Raw genomic sequence first — 18,623 nt, 5'->3', positions numbered from 1 at the left:
TAGACCAGTGGGCTCTGGGCTCAGAGGCCACACGTGGGCCTGCCTGGGGCTTCTGGGCCCCCCGACGCCCTCGGGGGTGGGGTGGCCTGTATGACCTGTGTGCACAGGCTCCTGCAGGAAGAGGGCCCTTCCGCTGTGGGGGGAGTCATGCGCTCCCCTGGCACCAGGCCTGTCTGCTCCCTGCGGCCGCACTCGGCAGGATGGGCGTGCGGCTCCAGGATGGGGAGCGTGGGGCCCGGCACCAGGTAGGAATTTGCTGGGTGTGTGCGCATCCGCAGTGGTGGCCGCGAGGTGCCGGGCAACGTCGGCCCGTGTCCTCTCAGCACACGCGCTGGCAGCAAGCGTGGGGCTCCCTGGGTCAGCCAGGTCTCCCGTTGTCTGGCGGCCGCGGCCTTCCTGGACGCCATCGAGGTGGAGCAGTGTGTCTGGAGGCCACAGTGCTGTCAGACTTGGGCTACACGGCAGGGGTTCCTGTGACCTCTTATCAGGTTGGAGAATTTGCTAGAACAGCTCACGGCTCTCAGCAACACTTAATTACGTTGCCCAGATTATCCTAGAGGTGCCAGAAGGATACAGATGAACAGGCAGATGGAGGGAACCGTGGGTGGGAGGCCTGAACCCGGGGGCTTCGGTCCCCGCACCCCCAGCCCGGGGCATGTTCCCCTCCAGGCAGGGCCCTGAACCCTGTGGTTCAGGCATTTTCACGGAGGCTTCGCCGCGTGAGCAGGTCAGGGCCTCAGTCACCAGGCCCTCTGGCCCCAGGGGAAGGGGCACAGCTGACAGTCCAGCGTGTGGCCGTGCGGGGCCTTCCTGGTGGCCAGCCCCATGGCCCACCCGGAGGACGTGAGGATGCACGATGCTCCCGTCGCTCAGGGCCTCCCAGGGGCCTCGGGGCCCAACCGTGACTGTGTCTTCTGTGCCAGCCCCCCCTCCGCAGGCTCGTCTCTTCTCAGCTTTACTGACACGTGACTCACGTGCCCTACGACTCACACGGGGGTCAGCTGTGGGGCTGGGGGGCTTCTAGGATATTCATGGAGGGGTGCAACCATCCACCAGCCGCTGCAGCCACTGTCGTCCCCCGGAGATGCTGGCTCCGGACCACAGTGACCGCCTGGCCGTGGAGTCGGGCTTCTCTGCGCAGGGAGTTAGCGGGTATTCGCCGGCGCGGCGTCGGTGGGGCCGTGTGGTGCGGACTGTGCCCTGCGTGTGGCCTGGCTTCTGCTACCGTCAGAATTGCCGTGACGGTCATCCCTGCCCCCGTGGGGCCAGCGTCCCTCCCGCCGCGGCGCCCGGGCCCTCCCGCCCGATGGAGGCGCCTGCTTGTCCTGCCGGCTGCCGAGCGGCGTCGGCGGTTTCCAGTGCGGGCCTTTCCACGCTTGCCTCTTCCCCCGAACCGGCGGCGCGCGAGCAGCGCCTCACACGCTTGCGTCTCTTCCTCGCCGAGTGTGCGTTCGCGTCCTCCTCCTCTGCTGGGGTTTTGGTCCCGTGGCCGAGGGTAAGACTCGTGTGTTCTCCATGGAGGTCGTCGGTCACGTGAGCCCCACAGCCGGCGCCCCCAGTCTTGTTCACCTGTTGTGTCCGGAGCAGGGTTTTTAGAACAAACGCGTTTAATTTCAGTGAAGTCCAGTTGGTTGATTTTTTTTTTCTTGAACATTACAGTTTGTGGGTTTTTTCGTGAGAGACACAGAGAGAGGCAGAGACACAGGCGGAGAGAGAAGCAGGCTCCCTGCAGGGACCCCGATGTGGGACTCGATCCCGGGACCCCGGGGTCATGCCCTGAGCTGAAGGCAGACGGCCAACTGCTGAGCCACCCGGACATCCCTAGGTCGTGGGTTTTTATTAATGTGACTCTGGTCATGGTTTTCACCTGTTTCTTCTTCCTTCGCTTCGTTCCCAAGCATCTCTGCTGATTTAGTCCCAGGCCCCCGGGCACCATGCTGTTCCTGCGCCGCCGTCCTCCCGGCCGCTCCCCGGGCACCAGGCGTCCCTCTTCTGGGCCCAGACCGTGTGCTCTGGGTCCCGCTTCCCCTGGGTCGGGGGACCGTCCGGTCTGTAGAGGCTTCTTCGGCACGGGGGTGGGAAGGGCCTAGGCCTTGTCTGTGTGTCCGCAGCCGTTTGTCCGCCTGGTGGAAGGTGGGGCTGACTTAGGATGGAGGAGGCTGCGTCTTCCCCCGGGGAGGGAGGCACTCCCGGCCCAGCTCTGCTTTCTTCCAAGCAGGGTTTAGTTTAGGGTGTTTTGTTTTTCTCCTGGAAGCATTTGAGGTCTTTGTTCTTGGGGGGAGGGCATTGGAGGCCTCCCGGCTCTGGGGGGTGTGGGCCCGGCTGCAGGTCAGAGCATCCCCCAGTCGTGGACGAGGCGTGCGGCCTCCAGGACCCCGGGCGGGGTGGCCAGGGCCTGGTGTTGAAGCTGTGACCCCGAAAGGGGAAGGGAGGGGGCGGGGACACACTGCAAGGTGGGCAGGAACGAGGTGCTCTGGTGACATGGGAACAGCGTGGAGCCGAGGAGCGTGGAGAGGCTGCTGGGGGCCCTGGGAGGTTGGATTTGTGCCCCCCCCCCCCGGGCCATTGTCCAGTAGCAGAGCCCACTTGGCACAGTAGAACATTCTGTGAGCAAACCATCGTTTCTCTCTCCTCTCCGTCGGCAGTTGGGTTATTCTGGGTGGGTTTTGCTGCTCTGAACGAGTGTGTCCATAGGACCGTGGAGGTGACCCTGCCCCTGTGATGTGGCACCAGGGCTGCTGGGGGACCAGCACTCCCTGCTGACCTGCCGCCGTCCTCCAGGACAGGAGCGAGGGAGTGGCCTGCGCCCACTGCTGAGGTTTCTGTGAGCCTTGGCAGGCTCCCCTCTGCGTGAGGCTCAGCACACGTGTTCTCCTCGCACGCCCTCAGGCCACGTCTGCGTGGGCAGGACCCCCGCACGCACCCTGACCCCTGCGCCACAGCAGCAGCTACCGGCCGGCTTGGCCAGCCTGGCGTGGGGGCCGGGAGGGACAGGTCAGGCCTCTCGGACACCAAGAGGCACTTGTCTTCCCTTTGTTGTAACTCGGGGCGTCAGAGGTGCCAATGTACCGGGGGCGGATGCTGCCTCCCAGGGGGCGCGCGTCCTGGGCCGGTCACTGTGCGAGGTCTTCCAGGCCCTTCCGAGCGCTTGTCCCCGCTCCTGCCTTGAGGCCCTGGTGGAAATTTCACATTTGGGATCCTTCACTCTTGGCTGAGTTTGCACAGGTTGGGGTTCGGTGGCACATTCTGGCCACTGTCACCAGGGAACCATGTCACTGGGGTTTTGGTGTCACGTCACCCTCTGAGGGGCACTTCTTCCTGGTTCCTTAGTTCCTTGGTCCCATCGGTCCGCGGGGAGCGGGGACATCGGTCTGAGCTCCCCTCCCTGCAGGCAAGTCAAGACCCCGGGTGAGGCCCATGTGGATTCCCGCGTGACCCCGTCTTAGGTGCCTGCTGACAGGCTGTTCCGTCGGCCCGTGGCCCCCTGTGCACGTACGTGTGCTTGTGCTGTGTTCGGAGGGAACACCTGTCCCCTGACAACAGGTGCAAGCTCCGTGTTATGCTTGGGGACTGATGGGGAAGCCGACGCGCGCCCCTGGGCCCCAGGACGCCGGCTTGTCTCTGGCTGTGGGGTGACACCCGTGTGTGGTCACACCTTCCTGCGGAGCTGACCCCTCTGTCGCTTTGTCCGGTGTTCAGTTTGACTTCCTGCACGTCTTCCTGTCTGCGGCCCCCGGGGATGGGCTGTTTCTGACCATTTCCTCCCCGCAGGCCTTCCCCCCAGGACCCTCACAGCCTGGGAACGACCTGGCCTGGGGGGGGGCGAGTACCCCTGGGGGGCAGCCCAGGAGGAGCCGCCAGGGCTTCGTGACCAGAGGTGTTTTGAGAAACTTGACCTCGGAGGGCTCGGTCCACCCTCTGGCTGCTGCATCCCGCGGGGCCTCCGCGAGGCCGGGGATGCCGATCGGGGCTGGGCAGGCACCTGGGGCGGCGATGCGGCCCCTCCCTGTGGGGCTCCGACCCGCCGTCCCTGAGGACGCTGCCGCCACCCCGCTCCCCGCGGAGCCCCGTGCGCCCGAACCGCCAGCACGAGCTCTCGGGTGGCCCGCGGCCCTCCCGGGTGAACCCCCAAGTCGCAGGCCCGAGGCTTCCGCAGTGTGGTTCCCTGGCTCTGCCTGGCCCCGCTGCAGTGGGTGGGCGGCCGTCGCCCCAGCTGCCAGGGGGTGCCCCTCTGCTCCGGGTCGCGGTGGCCTAGTCAGAAGCTCCTCGGCCCCTCTCGCTGCCTCCAGCAGCCGCACACGTGACCTCCGCCTGCGGGGCTCCGCTGGGCCACCCCTGAGCGCCAGCACCCCCCCACCAGTGACCCCTGAGCACACCAGCCTCCGCTTCCTGCTCTGTGCACCGTCCACGGCCTTCCGGGCCTGGGCTGGGCCTGACCGGCGGCTCGGGGCGATGAGGGAGGGTGCCCCGGCCGCGTGCGGGTCCCGGGCCCTGGGGGGCGGGGGGGCTTCCGCCTGCACCTCCACCCAAGTCCCTTGGACGGTGGACGGGTGGCCCCCCTGCTCTGGCCTCTCCCTCGTCCGTCCTGATGACGAACCATCAGAAGTGCCGTCAGCCTGCTCCGGGAGCACAGCACTGAGCTGCCGATGTTTCTGGAAGGCCCCGGCGAGGGGCGGGCCAGGCTCTCTTCGAGCTGAAGGGGCTGGTGTTTCCACAGCTCAGGGGGCGCACCGCCCGAGCACCCGCCTTGCAGGGCCTGAGCCAGGGAGGCCCCCCGCACGGCCAGGGCCCCTCCAGGCTCCTGGTGACCTGAGCTCCAGTGCTCGGACATCTCCGTTTGGGGAAAAGCAGACAGGGCGGTGGCGAGAACCCCCGTGCCGTCGCACCTTCGCCGCCGTCCCTGTCCCCGGGAGTCCCTGCCCGTACTTCGGCTCTTCTCCGGCCCCGGCCCTGTGCGCGCTGCAGGCAGGTGCCCGCGGCTGTGGGGCTCAAGCACCCATGTCCCCCATCCAGGTGCGGGGGGGCTGGCTTCTGGGCTCTCTGTTCCCGTCACAGCCACTGGAGAATGGGTTGTGGCTCCAGGGCACCGTCTGTGTGTGATGCATGGTGTTTCCCCCAGAGCTGGCTTCTGGGGGTGCCCTGCTCCTGGGTGGACCCCTGCTCCTGGGGGAGCCCTGCTCCTGGGGGGGAGTCCTGCTCCTGGGGGGAGAGCCCTGATCCTGGGGGGAAGCTCTGCTCCTGGAATGACTCCTGCTCCTGGGGGGAAGCCCTGCTCCTGGGGTGACCCCTGCTCCTGGGGGGGAGCCCTGCTCCTGGGGTGACCCCTGCTCCTGGGGGGAGCCCTGCTCCTGGAAGGACCCCTGCTCCTGGGGGAGCCCACCATTGCTCTGGGTCCCTCTGCAGGGGAGGGTGCCGTGGTCTGTGGTGCCCCCGGGGTGCTGTGTACCTGAGTATGTCCCACCCTCTGGACGAGGCCTGCAGCCACAGCCCTGCCTTGTCTCTGCAGGGTGACTGTGTGCAAGGAGCTGGGCTGAGCCCAAGGAGGGCGCAGGAGCGGGGGCCAGGGTCCTGGTGCCCCTGGGTTCCTCTACGTGTGTGAAGTGACTCAGGTGTTTTGTGCTGGAATCACTCAGGCGGAAGAGGATCACGTCGCTTGCTCTTTGGCCTTCCCTGGCTTTGCAGGGCAGACTTCTAGAGGGTTCTAGACTTTTCACGAAGGCGGCACTGCTTGGCGAGAACCCGTGGCGGCGGTGAGCAGGGCCCAGCCTCTGCTGGCCTCGGTGTCCCCCGCGTGTGGCTGAGCTGCCCACCGAGCCCGCCCTGTCCCGTCCGCGGCTGCTCTGGTTGCCTCATCCGTGTGGACGGCCGCTTTGTTTCTCTTCTCTGCCTTTGAAGAGGCTGCTTGTTTGTGGTCCGGGCGTGTGTGTGCTTGCAGGGCCGCCGTGTGCTTGCAGGGCCGCCGTGTGCCCGCACCCGCGCCGTGAGAGCGGCAGGAGCTCTGTGCTGGGAGCGGCCCTGCCCGATGCTGGTGGGAGGCGCCTGAAACCCTCCGCTCTGGCCCCCAGTCCCGGGTTAGGGGAGGTGCGGCCTGAGCGCGGCCCCGCCTTTGGCGGCTCTCCGCAGGGTCACCGTTCCCACGCCCGCCCAAGGAGAACTCCCTGTGGGGTTTGGGTGCCTCTTCCCGGTCCCGCCCGCAGAGCTGGCTTTGCTCACTCGGGCCTCTCCCTCGGAGGCACAGGTGCCTGTTCCCGCCTGAGGGGCTGGGGGGTGCAGGGGGCCCAGCAGAAGGGCGTGCCCTCGGCGATGCGACCCCGGGGACCTTGCGACGGTGGCTGGACGGGCTGTGTTGGCAGAGGTGGTTCTGTCGGCCACCCACCTGCTCCGGCTCCCGTGCTCCCGGAGGCCCGGGGGTGGTCTGGCTGCAGCCCCCCTCCCGTGTCCCTGTCGTGTCTGGCAGGCTGCCCGCACCCGGCCAAGGGCCTCAGGAGTGCCCCTGCCTCCCCTCAGGCCACATGTGACAGCAGTGGGGCGGAAGTGCCACCTGCTATCAGACCCCGACAGGAGCTCTGTTTGGAGGCTTACTCAGATCCTGGTGGTGGGGCCTTCCGTTTCATGTCCCCGGGGGGCCCGACTCAGAGCCCGTGTCCCGCAGGCTGCACATCCGTGGCCAGCCTGGAACAGGGCTCTCTGCCTTGACGTCCCCTCCCCAGCTAACGACACCGAGGTTCCCCCAACAGCACCCGGAGAAGCGGCCGGACCCCAGGGATAAAGACCCTGCTCTCTGGTCTTCCTCGGCCGTAGGGACTTGGGACCCATCGGGGCTCTGCCCGGGCAGCGTTGTGGCTCTGCTGTCCTGCTCCACTTTGTGGATGCTCAAGGGTCCAAGCCAGCCTGGGAGCGGGCGGGCCAGCCTCGCTGTCTTGGGCAGCGTTCCCTCGGCCCCACTCGGCAGCCCGGGCCTCAGGGCTGAACACAGAAGGGGCCGGGACATGTAGGGGTCCGTTCTCGGGGCCCGGGGGCTCAGATGACCGTCACTCTTGCCAGGGGCCCCGAGTGCCCCAGCGTGGCCCGCCCTGATGGGAGCGTCGGGCGGACTGAGCCTCGGCCAGGAGACCTCGGTAAACGTCGTCTTCTCAGTGATGGCCTCAGTGAGAGCGGGAGAGGTCTTGCAGTGTGTGTTCACGTCCCTTGGCGTCCAGGGGCCTGTGCTGGGACAGCGGTCGGTGGCTGGGTCTCATCCTGAGGACAGGTGGGACCGTAGGGCCTCCTGCCTGGATACCGGGGTTCTTGCTTGGAAGGGGCCAAGAGGAGCCCTGAGCCGTAGCCCTGTCCAGAGCCTGTTCCCTGGGGGGCCGTGGGGCCGTGCAGGGTCAGTGACCACCGGCCCCCGGCCTCTGCTCCGACGGGGAGCGGCGACTCGTCCCGTGTCTTGGCCTGCAGCTGAGGCCTTGTGAACCCCGCCCTGCAGCGGCGTGCCCGGGCCAGCCCTGGAGCCCGGGGGCCTAGAGCTCTCCCGCGGCGGCCAGTGACCGTGTCTCCTGACCCCAGCTGTGTCACCCCCGATGTGCGGTGCTGTAGACAGCAGCACCCTGCAGAGGACATCTGAGGAGAAGAGTAGGTCCCTCGTTTTCTCCCTCGGGTGGGAGCTGGTTTCCGCTTGGTGGTGGCCCCAGGGCCGGTGCACGTGCTGCTCGGGGGCCTGGGAGGCAGGTCTGCAGTCTCCCTGGGGTGCCAGCCCCTGGGGGGACACCGGTCCCTGGAGTCCCTGACACTGGGGGAGGGCGGGCGTGTCAGAGGCAGTGTGACACCCTGACGGTGGCGACCCGGTGTGCTGGTGACCAGCCGTCTCCCAGCGGCCTCTGTCCTGTTTGTGTCTTGGTGAGAAAGCGAGAAGCTGCCCTCGGGGAGCCGACGTCCACTTGGATGGCGAACAAGGGAGCGCGAGGCAGGTTGACGGCTGCCCTCAGCACGGGGGTCCTCGGCGGCACCAGAAGTGCCTCCCAAGGGGGGGCACGGCCTCTCTGCTCCAAGCCGGGGGCTCTGTGGCCTTGGGCCTTGGGCCCCGTCTGCCCACCCCTGAGGAGGCCCGGGTGTCAGGGTTCACTCCTCCAGGTGACTTTGGTCCCTGGTGTCTGCTTTGGGGGGAAAATGCAGGAAAAAATCCTCATCTGTGTTCACACCGTGCATCTCCTGGCAAGTCGCGGCAGGCAGAGTGAAAGACGCGGCTGGCAGGTGGCGAGCCTGCTGGAGCTGAGCCCCGGCGGACGCGGGAGGTGGGGGGCGGGTGCGCGGTGCCATCCGCACCGTGGGGCCCACGGGGAGAGGGTGACGGCCTGGGCGCTGCCATCAAGGGTTGGCGCCTCCTGGTCCTCCTGCCTCGGCAGGTCCCCTTGAGGCGCCACCCCTGCCACCCTGACCAGATGGCTTGGGGCCCCCGGCCCGTGCCGTGTGCCTGTAGGACTCGCTTGCGATCGTGGCCAAGCACAGATTTGGCACCGGGAGGCCTGCGGCGGCGGCGATTCTGGATCCGTCCAGACTCCCAGGCGCGGCCGACACCCGGCCAGGCCCTGAGCCCGGAGCAGGTGGCCGTGGCGGGGTCGGCCTCGCCTCTGCCTCTGGCGGGAAGGCCCAGCCAGGCGTCGGGTGCTGGGAGGGGCTCTGCTGAGCCTCCGGAGAGCTGGTGAGGAGCCCTGTCTGCCGTCATCACCATGGCAACGCAGCCATCACCCCCCCCCCCCCCCCCGCCTTCCGTTTTTGCCTTTTTTGTGAGCAGAGAGAACCCCCTTCTCCTGGGAGGAGCTGGAGGCTTCGTGGCCGCGGGGAGGGTGGTGCTGGCAGCTGATGGGGGTCCCCGTGGTGCCGTCTGGGCTCTGTGTCCCCTCCCGCGGTCCTGACGGTGCGGCGCCCCCTCAGCCCCTCGCTGTCTGTCCTCCCCGTGAAGCTCTATATTTGTCCCTCGTTTGGGCATATGCTAATTAGCTCTCGGAGGCGCCTTCCGCTCTGGAAGCCACCAGAATAATTGAGCATTATGGATATTTGCTTCAGAAGGCTCCAGAAGGTGGTGTGTGTTCCCAGCCAAGTTTGAGCAGCTGACCCCTTGGCTTGGAGCCCCTTCCGAAGTGACAGAGACCAGAGACTCGAGCTTTCGGGGTCCTCGCTGGCCACTCGTGACCACAGGGATGCCGTGATCTCTGAGGAGCCGCAGGGTGGCCCCGGCCAGCTCCAAGACCCCCAGGCTAGAGGTTGAGGCACGAGAGGGAGGTCACATGCCTCCCCTGCAGCCCCGGGCACTGTGGGGCTCTGAGGGCTCCTCCAGCGCGCGGCTCGCCCAGAAGAGACTGAGACCATCGGCAAGTCCACCTGCCCCGACCCGGCACTGCTCATGCCGCGCTGTGGCCATGACGTCATTGGTCTCAGCTCTGCCTCCCCAGGGCTGGTCTCCAGATGCTCAGCGGCTGTGCCCAGGCGGGGCCAGGGTCCCCGCAGGCCTGCGGCTGCTGCGCTCCCCACCCTGGGATGCTGGGTCCCAGGCCCCCGAGAGGCCAGCCAGCTCACAGGATCTGCCGGCCTGATGGGCAAACGATGCTCCCTTCTCCCGGGGGCTCCTACCCCATGGGCTCCCACCTTGGGGGCTTCCACCTCCCGAGGGCTCCCACCCCAGAGGCTCCTACGCCGTGGGCTCCTACCCTGGGGGCTCCCTGTGCTCCACGCCCTCACCCCATCCCTGGTCCCAGGCTCCCTCAGGTCCCTGCAGCGAGGCCCAGCTCCTCTTGGTCAGAGAGTGCACCTCTGCCATCATATCTTGGGGCCTCCAGGTTCCCGGGGTCCCCCCTGCTTCACACGACCCCCGTGCTTGTCAGTGCCAGGGAGCACAGTCTCCTGGAGGATGGCATGGACATTCTGCTCCCAGTCCCACTGAGGTCACCCAGCCCCTGCCTTCAAGAATGCTGGTGGTCGAAATAGCCAGGTCTGGGAGGGCTTCGACCTTTGAGGCTCAGCCTGCAGCGGTGGGGCCCCCTGCCTTGGCCGCCTGGTCATGTCCAGCCGCCTCTGGGCATGGCTGCCCTCTCACTGGCACACAGTTTAACCCCCAGGAGAGAGGAACGTGGGCCACTTGAGATTGGGGTGGGGCCTTGGCAGGTGGCACCCGTTGGTGCCCAAACCTGACCATGCCAGCCTCCTGTACCCAGAGGGGATGGCAGGTGTGTGCAGGACCCTTCCCCAACACCGGGGTGTCCAGACTTGACTGTTCCCTGGGTGCAGGCCAGCAGGTAATGGGGTTCAAGTGGAAGGAAGACCCTCAGAGGACATGGGGCCTCCTCGGTGACCCAGGGCCCCCTCCAGGAAGCCCAGTGCTTCCTGGAGCAGCCATGTGGTCTGAGAGCGCGGACCTGCCCCAGGGGCCGGCGGGCCAGCTGCTGGTCACATCACTGCCTGCCGTTTGTAGCTGAAGATCCCCTGCGTGTCCCGCAGCACCAGTTCCACCTGGGTCCGCCCCTCCTGACACCGTGCGTTGTGCGCGGCTCCTCTTGTCCACAGGCCTGTGCGGTTGTAACAGTCGTGAGAAGGACACAGGTGGGCGGGCACAGTGAGGAAGACGCCTGGCGCTTGGAACCCACTCCCAGGCCTGGCTTTGTCACCAGATGAAGGGTGTCGGGTGGGAGGTAAGGGGCCACGCATGGTGCCCACCCATTGATCACGGGTGGGCGGTGGCCCTCCCACAGGCACAGACCTGGCTCCACGGGGACTGAACGTTGCCCCCACTGGGGGCTTTTCCTGCCTTTTGCCTGTTTGCTTGACCGCCTCAGCTGCCATCGTCTTTCTGCTTAAGTGGGGAGGCTGTGCCTGGAGGCGCCGTGGGTGTCGGGCGGTGCCGCGCCCGGATCCCGCGCCCCACTGTCACCGTTGCTAATGGAGGCCAGCATTTGCCTGGCCCTGTCCCTGGGGCAGGGATTGTGTCGTGTGCCGTGTGCCTGGCTGGCCCGGTTCCCCGTCAGGAGACGCTTGGTCCTACTGATTCAGTCACACCAGGTACTGACATCCGTGCTTAACCCTTGAGAAAACTAGTGCCTGGGAGCGGCCCTCCTGGGCTTCCCCCGCGGGCCCCTGGCCTGGGAGGCCGTCTCCCCCGGGCAGCCCTCCCTGGTCTGCAGACGGGCCCAGAGCTGCAGCCGAGGGTGGTGCCGGGCCCCTTCTCCCTCCCTGCGCGCCACGTCGGGGCTCAGGTGGCCTGTCCTCGGACACGCACACCACCTTCCCGAGGCGCCTCCCGAGGGTCAAGACAGAGCTGCCTTCCGACACGGAGAACACGCGAGTGCTGACTCGGAGGGACCCGTGCACCCCATGTCCACAGCAGCCAAGTCATGGAGGCACCCCAGTGTCCACGGACTGACAAGCAGACAAGGAAGGTGCGACGTCAGATCCTGCCGCTTGCAGCGACGTGGATGGAGCGGGAGGGTGTTACCCGGCACAGTCAGAGAAAGACAAACGCCACATGATTTCACTTAACAGGGGATTTAAGAAGCAAAACAAGTGAGCAAAGGGAAAAAAGAGACAAATCAAGAAACAGACTCTTCGCCACAGAGAACAGAGTGAGGGTGACGGAGCCGCGGGGGCAGGTGCCGGGGATGCGGGAGGGCGCCTGTCGAGGCGGCACCGGGTGACGTCCGGAAGGTGGTCCCTGTGTCCCGCACCTGAGGCTGGTGCTACCCCGTACGGTAACGGAATTAAAAGGAAAGAAAGAAACCGCCCTCCTCGGCCGCCTCCACTGGGGTCCCCGCTTCCTCTCCATTTCTGGGCTTAGTCAGGTTTTACAGGCCCCACCCCTGGGCAGCCTGTGAACCTGTCAGTCGGGAGGCGATGCTCAGCCGGCCTTGCAGGGGGCACACCCGGCCGTGGCCTCTGGCAGCTGCTGCAGAGCCGCCTCGTTCCACGCTGGGCTGCTCGCCTGCCCCGTGGGGTCAGCTCAGGCCACGGGCTTCCTTCATGGGGGCCATCCCCCGGGCGGGCTCCCCGGGCCTGTGTGGCGCTGGCTAAAACGTGTTCTTTTTTATTTTCTTTTTTTTTTAAGATTTTATTTATTTATTCACGAGAGACACAGAGAGAGATGCAGGCAGAGGGAGAAGCAGGCTCCATGCAGGAGCCTGATGCGGGACTCGAGCCTGGGTCTCCAGGATCAGGCCTCGTGCCGAAGGCAGGCACCAAACTGCTGAGCCACCCAGGGATCCCCAAACGTGTTCTCTTGTTAAGCCTCGATGGGGCGTTAACCCAAATCCTGGTGAAATGCCGTCCTCGCTCCTTGGGGACCAGGAGCCAGCCGGGTGGCCCTGGAGGGGTGTCAGGCCGACACAGGTCCCCGCCCCAGCCTGGGGGGGAAGGATGGACCCAAGTCTGCCGCCGGCCTGCGGGCGAGTGAACCCCGTGTCTTTGTCAGTCAGCCGGAGTCCCGCTCCCTTTCAGCTCTCTGTCACTTGAAGATTAGAAGAACACGTCGTATCTTCTGTAAGAAGTAAAAGCAAAAAAAAAAAAAAAAAAAAACCCACAAAAACCGAGCCTGAATCTTTACGGATTCAGTGCCGTGAAGGCGTGGGAGGGCTCTGTAGGTGCAGACGAAGACCTCGGTGCCCGAGGTGAAGATGCGAGTCCCGCTCCACGCCCGTCCCCGGGAACCGGCCCGCGGGCCTGCATGGGGCTCTCCGGTTCCTGACGCTTGGAGCCACGTTCAGGCCGAGGTGCAGGGTGCCTCGGGGAGAGGAGCGAGAGATGGGCGTGCGGCCGGGGGGAGAAGCTGGCGGCCACCGCGTCTGTGTGCGGGTGCACTGTGGGGCTGTCGGGGAGGGGGGCGTGCGTCCGTGGCCGCCTTTCTTGAGCAGCGCGGGGGTGTCTGCTGTGGCACCAGGCCCTGCTTGGGAGGGCGCGCCGGCGTGCGGGGGCCACGTCCCTGGGCTCGGGCTGCCTCCCAGATGGTTCAGTGGAACGTGTGTGTGTACGTGCATGTGTATATGTGTACGTGCGTGGGTGTGCGTGTGCATTGTGTATGTGCATGTGCGAGCGTGTGCTTGTGTGTGCATGCATGTGTGTGTGTGCACATCCACCAGAAGCAGGGCGTGAGCAAATACGGCGAGCGCCGAGGACCAGGGGGCCTAGGAGGCGGCGCACGGTGTTTGCTTCACTGTTCCTGTGACCTCCTGAAGTTCAGAAGGTCAGGCCGGGATGAGAACGTGTGCTGTGCTCTCGGCCCCGGGGACAGGGGACTCGAAGCTGTGACTCACGGCCCTGTTACCGCCCAGCAGGTCCCACTGTGTTTACCTGGGGCCTCCGGTGGCAGCCTGTGGGTGTGGCTGTAGAACGGGCCTGCACCTGACCCAGGCCGACCTGCAGGCCCCCCTGGAGCCCCGGGTCACGGCCAACTCCGGGGGACCCGCCTAGCGCCTCCGGTTCCCGTGGGAGGAGGGTCTGCACCGGTGCTGGTCTTGGGTTCAGAGAAGCTGCCGACTGGGTCCCCCCGCCGGCCACCCACTCTGCTCGTGGTCTCTCTGCCACTTGGGGACCCCCAAGATCCTGGGGACCCCGAGGCCGGCTCCCCACCAGCTGCCAGCCTCACGGGCTTTCTCGGTCTTCCCAGAGCACACCGGCCAGCCCCGCCGTCCTGGCGGCTCTCCTTCCCGGTTCTGCGCGGCCCCGGAGGGCGCACGGGCGCACGGGCCACGGCACCTGACACGGAGCAGGTGCCCGCTGAAAGCCGTGGGGCGTGACCGCAGAGGATGAGACGTGAGCAAGTGCGCAGGCTGTGAGCTGGTCACCTCGACCTGGGGGCAGTTCTCACGCTGACACACCAGCCTGTACTTTGTAGAGTCTGTACCTTTAAAACATTGGTACTTGTCCTTTGTTCCAGTTTTCTGGAATACTTTTTTCCCAAAGATCTGAGTTTGGGGAAACAAGCAAAGGTTTTCCTGGTTCTGGGATGTCGGGTGTGGTCCTACGACCCTGCAGGTGTGTAAAGTGGCCGAGTGCTCCGCAGCCCCCTCCCCCGTGGCGTCCTTCTGGAGGTTCTGAAAGCCCCCTGGGGTGCGTGGTGCGTGGTGGACCCTCCGGTCACCTCAGAGGACACGGCTGTATGGGAGCAGGCGCCGTCCTTCCCGCTGTCCCATCCTGGCTGGCGTGCCAGGTGAGAGTGGCTCTTCTTTCCGCCTCCCCAGGGCCCTGCTGGGAATGTCCAGAACAGTGAAACCCATACAGACTGGTGGCTCAGAGAGGCGGGAGGATGGGACTTCATGGGGACAGGTTTGTGGCTGATGGAATGTTCTGGAGTCAAGGATCGTGGTTGCTCGACCCGGTGCATGCAGTCGAGGAAGAGTTGCCTGTCGGGGGGTCCACAGGCCTGGTTCCAGCTCTGTGTCCTTGTTGGGGCATCTGTCCCCCCTGGAAGGCTGCATTATTACTTGTCCCTGTCACCCCAGAGCTGGGCCACCAGCAGCGTCCTCAGCGTCCCCAGCCCACCTTAGCTGCACCCTTTCTACGGGTTGCTCCGGCTGCCAGGTCGGTCCCGACTGTCCCACCGTTGTCCTGTGTTGGGCACATGAGACAAAACCAGTTAATGTCCAGCCACAGGTCCCCCGCACGTTTCACATTTCACTCCAGGAAAGATGAGCGGCACGTCCCGTGTGGCTGTGTGTACACTTGTGTGTCTGCGTGTGTGAGTGTGTGTGTATACGAGGGCGGGTGCACGTGTGTGCGTGCGTATGCCGACGTGCGTGAACGCCCCTGCTCCCCCTGCAGAGGGGCGTTGCCGTGCGTACCGAGTTCCGCTCCTTGCCCAAAAGCTGCTTGAGGTTACGGGCAGGACCTGGAATGTGAAAACGGGGAGCGGAGGGGCGTGCGCAGGTGACTCACCGCTGCCCTGCTGCTTGGCTGGCACAGCAAACACTCGGAGGGCAGGGGAGGACGCGGCCTCTGACTCAGGTGCCTCTGTGCTCTGCACGGGGGCCGGTCCCTCAGGAAGCCGCGGCGCCCACGCGGGCCTCGACTCCTGTCCTTGCTCCCGTGGCCTTTACCCCTTCCCCGCTTGCACATCCTCTCCACGCCTGTGACTCGAGCCTGCACGGCCCCTCCAGCCCGGCCACCAGGCTCCAGGCTCTGCTGACTCTGCAGCCCAGGCCGTGGGCACCTGCCGCCTGGCACCCCTCTGTGCACGCCCCCTGGAGCCCTGGCGCCCCGGCGGGCGGTGGGCCGAGTTGGCCGCTCCCCCACCCTGGCCTGTGGAGGGCTGGGTCTGCGCTGCTATTTTAAACCCGGTTCGTCAAGTTTATGAGCCACCTGTGCTCTGAACCCAGGACACAGATTCCCCGGGGCGCGTGCGCCTGCGCTCGGGAGGCGGGGGCAGCCCGCGGCCGCCTCCCCCCTGGGAGGGTGTCCCCCTCGGTGCTGTCTGGGACACGGGGTGGAGTGCCTCGCGGAACCCAGAAACGCGACGCGGCCCCTGCTGGCTCTGGCTCTCAGGACCCCTGCTAGCTTGCCCGCGGGCCCCGGAAGGCACAGGCGCCCCGGGACCAGGGAGTGTGGTGCCTGTGGCTCCCTGTTCCTCCAGGGGCCCGTGTTGGGGCCAGCCTCGCCCTGCAGGCGGGGTCCCGGTCCCCGGGGGTCCAGGGCCTGGGCTGCTCGTTCTCCCCCCGCCACCGCCTTGCGTGGTTCGTGAGCATATGGCTTCCTGCAGCTGCTGGTAAAATGCAGTTTAAAAATTGACTGTGTGGGCTGCTTGGTGCAGCCTTGGGGTTGGGGCCTGGAGCCGGTGTGCGCACTGCACCGGCGCACCGACAGCACGGCCGTGGGCCCGGGGGCGGGCCGGGCCTCTGCCGGGGGGGGGGGGGGGGCTGGGGGGGAGGCTCCGGGGTGCTCCTGAGCGGTCGGCAGAGCCGGGGGTGCAGCGGCCGCAGTTCCTCACGGAGCTTCACGCACCTCTTGGCGTCGGGACCTCCTTTCTGAAGGGGTTACTCTGCGGGGTTGTGTTTCTCAGATGTTCTCCCCAAGCTGCTCGTGCACAGAATTTTCAGGAAACATTCGTTTTCTGTTTGATCTTGTTAACTTACGGTCGGGTGGCCGGTGGCCTGGGTGCCGCCCCTGCGGGCAGACCGGCTGGACCGCGTGTGGGCGCTGCCACCCAGGCTGATGCCCCTTGAGGTTGCTGTGGGGGCAGGGGGTGGGCGCATGGGGGCAGGCCCTCTGGTCCAGTCCGGCCCTTCCCCGCACCGGCCAGACCTTGTGCCATGTGGGCCCGCACCCCTCGGCCTCGGTCTAACCGATTCCCAGGTGCCCGCGGGCAGGGAGACTGAGGGTGGGTCCCGGCCGTTGACACAGGAAGACCCGTCACAAACGAGACCACAATGTGTTCCTCATCTCAGAGTAGTGGGTGTTTTGAGAAAGTTCCAGAACGCCAGAAGCACAGAGAAGCAGAATCACCCTGGAGCTGCGCCTCTTGGGGCTTAGACAGATTCTGAGCAACCAGAGGTGGGACCCGTGGGTCGGGGTTGGCTGTGTGCTCCGCTCCAGGTACGCGGGACGCATCCCCTGCACACCGCAGGTGGCGGTGCCGAGGGCCGAGGCCGGTACCCGGGTCCCCCTGCAGGTGCTGATGCGCCCGAGTGTCTGCGACGGGCCGGACCGCCCTGGCCAGCGCCCCCTCGCGCCTCTTGTCCCACGGGCTTCCCTTCGGCCAGGACTGGGCCCAGGCCCCTCCTTGTCATCCTCCGTCCCGTGTCATTCTGGGCCTTGAGTCAGGGTTGGTGGGAGTAGGGTCAGGGCCAGGGCAGGCTCGGCGCCCTGTGGGGCTGGTCAGCCCCCCCGCCCCGCGTGTGGTTGACCGTGGGCCACATGTGGTCAGGGCGCTGACCTGACCCCGACCTGACCACAGGAAGCCACAGCCCCCCTTGCCCTGCCACGCCCTGTGGTGCCACAAGGCCAGGCCAGGGCTTGGACTGGAGCAGGACTAAGTCCAGGAACCCAGGGCCCCGCAGGTGCTCGCCGTGCTGCCGTCTGTGGCAGTACCGCCGGGTGACCGCACGGTTAGGGGGTTTGTGCACCGGGAGCTCCTGGGGTCCAGCCCTGCCCGTGTCCCTTCCTCGGTCGCCCTCCGCACGTCGGGCCTGCAGACAGACCCAGCGGGTGCAGCTCTGGTCCGGGGGCCGCGTGTTCGCAGCCCAGCGCCGGGCTTCCCGTGTGCACAGGGCCCAGCCCTGCCCGATGGAGGCTCGTGCTCACACGCGCGCTCACCCGTACACACTCAGGCCCGGTGCCTCCCCTCCGTCCCAGGCCCGCGCGCAGGCTGGCCCCGGGGCAGGCGTGAGGGGCCTGGGCGGGGAGGAGGCCGTGGCGGGACAGCAGGGTCCCAGCTGCCGGGCGGGTGCTGTCGCCCTCAGCAGACATCTGTGGTTTCTCTGAGGCAAAATGGGTTCAGGGGGTGACTCAGCTCCGAAGGCAGAGCCCAGGGCCCCGCAGGGCGGGGTGGAGCCTGCGGGCCTCAGGTCGGGCAGCTCCTGGACTCAGCGGGGGCTCAGCAGGCCCCGTGGGCGTCAGCAGCTCGTGGAACAGCCAGTGGCCGCGAGTGGCGGGCCGCCCTAGAGCCCAGGGTGCTTCTGGGAGGCAGAGTGGGCCTGGTGCCCCTCGTCTGGCTGGCAGGCAGCACCCACCCTCCCACCCCCCGCCAGGGCGCCTTCTGGGGGCCAGGGCACCCCTCGTGGTTGCCCCAGGAAGGATCTCTGGGTCACGGGGCCCAGGCGTGAGCTGGGAGGGCTGCTGGTGCCAGCGGCACGTTAGGGACGGGGTTTGAGGGCAGAGTGCCCCTGCCCCCCGATCCATCGTGTCCACAGCACACTCACGGCACTGGCTCTGCAAACGGCACCAAGCAAATAGGAGCCGTCCCGACGAGCGCAGCCCGGCGCCCGGTCAGCTCGTCCCTGGGCCACAAGGAGGGCGTCCTTCGTGCCAGTGCTGCGGGGCCGCCAGAGGGTCTCGGGGTGAGCGGCCTGGGCCTAGGCCTCTGTCCTGGGGGCATTGGCTCGGGGCCGGGTACTGGGCCTGTTGGCCACGGTCATGCCCTGGGCTGCAGCCTGCTGGTCCTGAGCACACTTCAGGGTCGCAGCTGGCAGAGAAGGGAGAACGAGGCTGAGCCCCCCACCCTCCACGGCCTCTCCCTGGCTCCTCTGTCTCTTCTCCTCCTCCCGGGAAGTGGGGGGTGGTTGGCAGCACGCTCGCTGCTGCAGAGAGTTCAGGGGGTGCGGCCTCATGTCAGGTCAGCCCCTAGGAACGCGCCCTGCGTGCAGGTGACGTGAGCCCATGTCGCCGACACCCGGACTGCAAGCAGCCTCTGGGGGACAGCCTCCTCCCTGTGCTGCCACCTTCTCCCTCCTGCCTGTCTCCTGTGATGACGGGCTCGAACCATCAGCGTCCCCGAAATGTCGCTGCTCCAGAAAAGATGCTTGGAGAGCTGTGCTGTGTGCGCCCGCTGTCCCCAGAGGCCCTGCGTGCCCCGGGCGCCTCCGCAGGCCTCCCTCTGGGGCCCGCGGCTAGATTTCCTCTTGGCCCCGTTACTGGCGGGAGGGTGGGCGCAGGTCTGTTGGCCCTGGTGTCGC

The 18,623-nt window shown here is 66.8% G+C and overlaps 1 protein-coding gene across 3 annotated transcripts in view; it reads left to right on the top strand.

Annotated features, from left to right (window-relative positions):
• The window catches only part of BAIAP2 (BAR/IMD domain containing adaptor protein 2), a 59,025-nt gene that overhangs the window by 18,116 nt on the left and 22,286 nt on the right, over nucleotides 1–18,623 (top strand). The gene's annotated exons all lie outside the window — the stretch shown is intronic.

This window comes from Vulpes vulpes, chromosome 2, assembly GCF_048418805.1.
Source record: "Vulpes vulpes isolate BD-2025 chromosome 2, VulVul3, whole genome shotgun sequence".
Lineage (NCBI taxonomy): Eukaryota > Metazoa > Chordata > Mammalia > Carnivora > Canidae > Vulpes > Vulpes vulpes.
This window is presented reverse-complemented; position numbering and strand designations above follow the sequence as displayed.